The sequence below is a fragment of the Oxyura jamaicensis genome, chromosome 2 (assembly GCF_011077185.1).
Source record: "Oxyura jamaicensis isolate SHBP4307 breed ruddy duck chromosome 2, BPBGC_Ojam_1.0, whole genome shotgun sequence".
In the NCBI taxonomy this organism is placed as follows: Eukaryota; Metazoa; Chordata; class Aves; order Anseriformes; family Anatidae; genus Oxyura; species Oxyura jamaicensis.
Window position 1 is genome coordinate 52,177,554 of NC_048894.1, and position 5,800 is coordinate 52,183,353.

Here is a 5,800-nt window from a genome sequence, read left to right on the forward strand (position 1 = left end):
ACTAGGTGTTGAGCACACAGCTGACACGTGTCCTTGGAGCAGGCCAAACCCCACCACAGACATGTATTGTACCTGGCCATTGCTGGGGCCTTCAGCATTCAATCTGCACCTTACATCCTGGGACATCTGCTCATAAGTTTTTATAATGAACACAAGAAAGTGATTTTGTTTATTGTTTTGGATTGGGAGCAAATGCCAGTCCTCCACTCAAACCAAATGAACTAGTGACCTCCAAAAGCATGCAAACACAGGAAGCAGGTTGCTGGAAGTATACCATTGCTTTGACAGTCAACTATTACAGTTCAGTCATAGAATCACAGAAACATTAAGGTTGAAAAAGACCTACAAGATCATCTGGTCCAACCATCACCCTACTACCAATGTCACCCACTAAACCATGTCTCTACACATCAGGTCCAACCTTTCCTTTACATCCCCAAGGACGGTGATGCCACCACTTTCCTGGGCAACCCATTCCAATGCCTGACCACTCTTTCTGAGAAGAAATGTCTCCTAATTGTTTTAATTGTTGCAGAGCAGTGCTTACACTGAGTCAAGGAATTTTCAGCTTCTTGCTCTGTCCTGCCAGTGGGCAGGCTGGGGGTGCAGCAGGAGTTGGGAGGGGACAGACCCAGGACAGCTGACCCAAACTGGCCAAGGGGGTATTCCATACCATCTGGTGTCATGCTGAACAATTAATATGGGAGGGTTGTCTGGGGTTGGGGGGACTGGCTGCTCGGGGATAGGCTGGGCATCAGTCAGAAGGTGGTGAGTAGTTGCATTGTGCATCACTTCTTTGTACACATTATTATTAGTAGTACTATTATCATTGTTATTATTTTCCTTTCTTTTCTGTCCTAATAAACTGTCTTTATCTAAATCTACAAGTTTCATTTTCCTGATTTTCTCCCCCATCCCAGAGACGGAGGGGGGAGGGTGAGTGAACGATGGTGTGGTGCTTTGCTGCCTGCTGAGTTAAACCACAGAAGTCCTTTTGGCACCCAACATGGGGCCTGGTGTGGCCGCTGGGGTTGGAGTAGACACTGGGCCTGTCACAGGACTCGGAGTAGCCACAGGACCCATCTTAGAGGTTGGAGTGGCTACAGGGCTTGGAGTAGCTGCTGGGCCTGTCACAGGGCTTGGAGTGGCCACAGGGCCTGTCACTGGGGTTATACTGGTGTTGAGTGCAGCTTGGTAAGCATAGGCCAAGCCCCAGCACACTGAAGTGATTTGTGTATCTCTGGTATTGCCAGAGTGATGACACAACTTTTTCAATCATTCTGCCAGTTTTTTAGGATTTTTCACCTGTTCAGGGGTGAATTTCCAAAGCACTGGATGTGCCCACTGCTCTAGATGCCTGCCCATATCCTCCCACAATCCCTGCTACTCATAACTACCCTGCCTCAGAACATATCTCTGGATGGCATTCCTAAGTAGTTGTTTAACCTTGAACAAAACCTGAAGCGCACTCAGGAGACATAACAATAAGAACATGCTGGTCTGAACATCCCAAGGATATTCAAAGACCTGAAGAACTATTGTAACTAGCCTGGAGGAGAAGACAAGGATGAAGGAAAAAGGGAGAGTGAACAAGTGGGAAAAAAAAAAAACTCTCCTCCTGTGTCTCCGTAGATGCACGGAGCCTCTGGGCCAGTCACAATAGGGTGCTTTTGCCACTCATTCCCCGTTAGGCTCATGCTGGTATAGGCCTCAGGGAGTTATTGATGCTCTTGTGATATCTTCCTCTTCGTCTTCCTGTTCCTCTGATGGCCCAGCCACTTTGGAGTAGCCTATCTCGTCTTCTTCTTCCTCCCCAGTCCGAGTAGGAGTTCCTCTGCTTTCTAAATGACCTGACTTTCTCATCCTTTTTTAAAAAGGGGCGTGATGTTTCCCTTTTCCACTCACCAGGGACTTCGCCTGAATGCCAGGACTTTCCAGCTGTGATGGAGAGGCTTGGCAACTACATCAGCCAGTTCCCTCAGGACCCTGGGATGCATGTCATCAGGTCCCATAGACTTGGACCTGTTTAGATTCATCAGGTGGTCTCGAACCTGCTCTTCACTTAGAGTGGGTGGGACTTTGCTCCCCCAGCCTCCATCTATGGGTTCAGGGGAACAGAAGACTTGGGAAGTGTGTCTACCAATGGAGATTGAGGCAAAGGAGTTGTTGAGTACCTCAGCCTTCTCCAGGTCTGTTGTTACCAATTACGCAAACATAGAAATTCACTCCTAACATAAGAAACTAGCCACCTATAATCATTTACACACTACTATTTTCACCCCTCAGTCTATTTTCACAAATGTTAAAGGTGCATGGTGGCCCCTGGGGACTCCTCCTGTCACCCCAGCGCAGCAGCCCAAAGGGAGCTGGGTCCTCTCTTGTGCTCTTCCTCGAGGCTCTGTGCAGAAGGGATTGCACAAGGGCTGGGGGATGGGAAAGAAGCACTCAAGCAACCCCTGAGAATTGGCAACACAGTTCTTTATTGCCGGGACATCTTGCAGGTGACCCCGCGGGATGTCCATGGTGTTTGTTGGCTCCAAGCTAATGCTTGGGATGGAGCCTGCACGACAAGTAGGGAGCTCGCCGACTACTCCTGCAACACTGTTGGTGTGCTCTGATGGCAGGGAGCAAAGCCGTGTCAGGGTAGTTCCAGGTCTGCTCTGGCCCAGGTGGATCCAATTCCATTGCTTCCTCCACATCTTCTGGTGGATTCAGCTCCATGGGCTCCACACTGTTTGGCTCAAGGACAAGCCAGTCCTTGCCTGGGACTGCCCACACGGGACTGCCCAACCTGAAATGTTCTCAGGCCAGGGTGCTGATCCAGGGGGTCATCCAGTTCCATGCCTAGGTCCCATGCCACTGTCCGGCTGATTTCCATGCATGAGTTTGATGCTGCTGTGTGGTTTACGGCCGTGGCTGGGTCCCACACTGTGTTCTGGACGATAGGCTGGCCTCTGCTCCCCACGGCTGTCTGGCTGACACTCCTGCCTTCGCCCCACGCCACTGTTGAGCCATTGGGAAGGCCCAGGCTCCCATCACTGTATGGCTGAGGGGCCGGCGTGTTCCCTGTGTCGCTGCAGTGCCAGTGGTACCGCTTGAAATAAGTGTCTGTGGGCTGCGCGCCAGAGGTCCCTCGAGCAGTGGTGTCAGTTGTGCTCCAGGCGCAATCCCTCTGCCCGCAACATGTCTCCTTGTTAGGTGCACTCCTTCTTGGTGCTTCCTTGGACTGCATTGCTGTCCTCTCACACCAAGGAGGCCTGCTGCTCACCTTGCAGCTTTGACTCTTCTTCCTGCCACACAAGTTGGCTGTCAGAGCGCCTAGAAGCTCAGCGAATGGTGGGCCAGCTGCAGGGGTCCTGTTTTATAGGGCCCGCAGCAAAGGCAGGGCAGTGGTGGCCACTGTGACCTCAGCAAGCCTCTGTGATGTCCAACATGAGTGGCCCATGCGTGGCCAAAGGTAGCTGTGTTGGGAGCAGCCTGGAAGATGACCTCACATAGAAGAAGAAGGGTCGGGGGGGGGGGGGGGGGGGGGGTGAAGCCCCCTCTCTGGGGCTGGCTCCCCTGGGCCATTTGGCTTGCCAGACAGAAAGGCTGCCCCTCAGCCACAGGGACTGCCCTGCACCTCCCATCCTGTGCCCTGGGTTTATTTTTAATACTGTTTTTTAGGTAATTTTGTTCTATTATTTACGTAAAAGAACAGAAGCAAGATGCATCTTCAGCTCTAATTCCCATGTGTGCTTTGCACATGTGCTTTCTGGTGGAAGTGGAAGTTACCATGTACCAAAATGGCTATTTTGCAATATAAATAATAACAATAAAGAATAGGATGGTGCCTACCACACAATGCTATTTGTAATAACAGAAAAATACTCAGATTCAGAAACTCAGTCCTAATATAAGAAATTAGGTATCTGTAACTGCTTAGACACTACTATTTTGATTCATCATAGAATCACAGAAACATTATGGTTGGAAAAGATCTCCAAGATCATCTGGTCCAACCATGACCCTACTACCAATGTCACCCACTAAACCATGTCCCTAAGCATCATGTCCAACCTTTCCTTGAACACCCCCAAGGATGGTGACTCCACCACCTCCCTGGGCAACCTGTTCCAATGCCTGACTACTCTTTCTGAGAAGAAATGTCTCCTAATTTCCAACCTGAACCTCCCCTGGTGCAACTGGAGGCCATTCCCTCTAGTCCTATCACTAGTTACCTGTGAGAAAAGGCCGACCCCCCAGCTCTCCACATCTTCCTTTCAGGCAGTTGTAGAGAGCAATAAGATCTCCCCTGAGCCTCCTCCAGACTAAACAACCCCAGTTCCCTCAGCCGCACCTCACAGGACTTGTGTTCCAGGCCCTTCACCAGCTTCGTAGCCCTTCTCTGGACAGGTTCCAGGGCCTTGATGTCCTTCTTGTACTGAGGGGCCCAAAGCTGAACACAGTACTCAGCGTGTGGCCTCACCAGAGCTGAGTACAGGGGGACAATCACCTCCCTGGTCCTGCTGGCTACACTTTTCCTGATCCATGCCAGGATGCCATTGGCCTTCTTGACCACCCGGGCACACTGCTGGCTCATGTTCAGGCAAGCATCTATTTACAGCCCCAGGTCCTTTTCCTCTGCACAGCTTTCTAGCCACTCTCCTCCCAAGCCTGTAGCACTGCATGGAGTTGTGACCAAAGTGCAGGACCCAGCACTTAGTCATGTTGAACCTCATCCCATTGGCCTCTGCTCATTGACCCATCCTGTCCAGGTCCCTCTGCAGGGCCTTCCTATCATCCATCAGATTCATAAATAATAACAAAATATGCCCAGCAAAAAAGAAAGAAAAATACAATCAGGTTAGGCCACCATCCCAATCCTGTGCATGCCTTCACCCTTCTTGTTCCTTTACCATTTCTCAGAAAGCCCTTCTCCTTTTGGCCTGTCTGCATGGCCCTGGTTCCCTTCACAGTGAAGTGGACAGGGCTACATAAGATTTGGTTTCGTAACTCAGAAAGCCCTGATGTACCACAAAATGCATTAATTAAATAGTCTTTCAGCCCTCCACAATTTAAAAGTCTGGGAAAAAAAAAAAAAAAAAAAAAGCAAACACCATTGGTTTTGTTTTTACTTTTAAAATTCAAGGCACAGAAAAAACACATTTAAGTCAGTAGGAGATTTAAGCTTGGTACCTTATGTATAGAGACCTACTTTTCAAAAAGCAATGGAAGAACATGGGCTCTTCAGAATAGGCATCTTGAAAGGAACTTAAGACTGGGCAGACAACTGTCCTAAAAAGAGATTTAATTTATTAAGAGATAACTGGACATTAAAAAGGAAAAAAAATATAGATTAGTTTTTTCCTGATTAGTCACTACAGACTTTAGCTCCAGCTATTTTATAGTATACCACATATAAAAAAGGAATGAGCCATTTAATTGGTAGAACAGGACTACCAAAACCTTTTCTATTACTCCATTAGTCTGCTAATGGCACTTGGGTTCCAATGTGTCATGGGTCATGGGTCGTGTGTTACATGACTTTCTAACTTACAGTTGAACTTCAGAACTTTTCAAATCAGAAATTAATAATGAAATAATAGGAAAATTTCCATGTACTCTGTCAAAATGACAATGGATACAATTTTTCTCCTGAGAAGATTTTTATAGGGAAAAAAATCAAATGACATTTTTTTTTTTTTTTTTTTTGGATGGAAGTATGTTTCATTTTCTTTTCAACTTTGAAAACAAAATAAAAAATATCTTCTAGAGGACAAGAAAATGAAAACTAGGAGTACCTAGTTCTAAAATACTT